Source organism: Chiloscyllium punctatum, chromosome 11 (assembly GCF_047496795.1).
Source record: "Chiloscyllium punctatum isolate Juve2018m chromosome 11, sChiPun1.3, whole genome shotgun sequence".
NCBI lineage: Eukaryota > Metazoa > Chordata > Chondrichthyes > Orectolobiformes > Hemiscylliidae > Chiloscyllium > Chiloscyllium punctatum.
In genome coordinates, this window is record NC_092749.1 from 41814810 (window position 1) to 41815033 (window position 224).

Sequence of the window (224 nt, forward strand, 5' to 3'; positions counted from 1 at the left end):
TGCTTGATCCTTCTTGCAAGCAGTGATTCAAAACCAAGCACAGGTTTGACCAGAAGCAAGTTTGGAATGCAGAGGAGATACAAAGTGCAGATTTCTATAATTTTTATATTAATTTTTACAATGAATTTGCGTTTATTCTAATGTTTAAGTCGCAAAGTGTAATAAAATTCGGGAAATAGAATAGGAAACTGGGAGGTGCAAGGCTGAGGTAATTCAGTGCCACT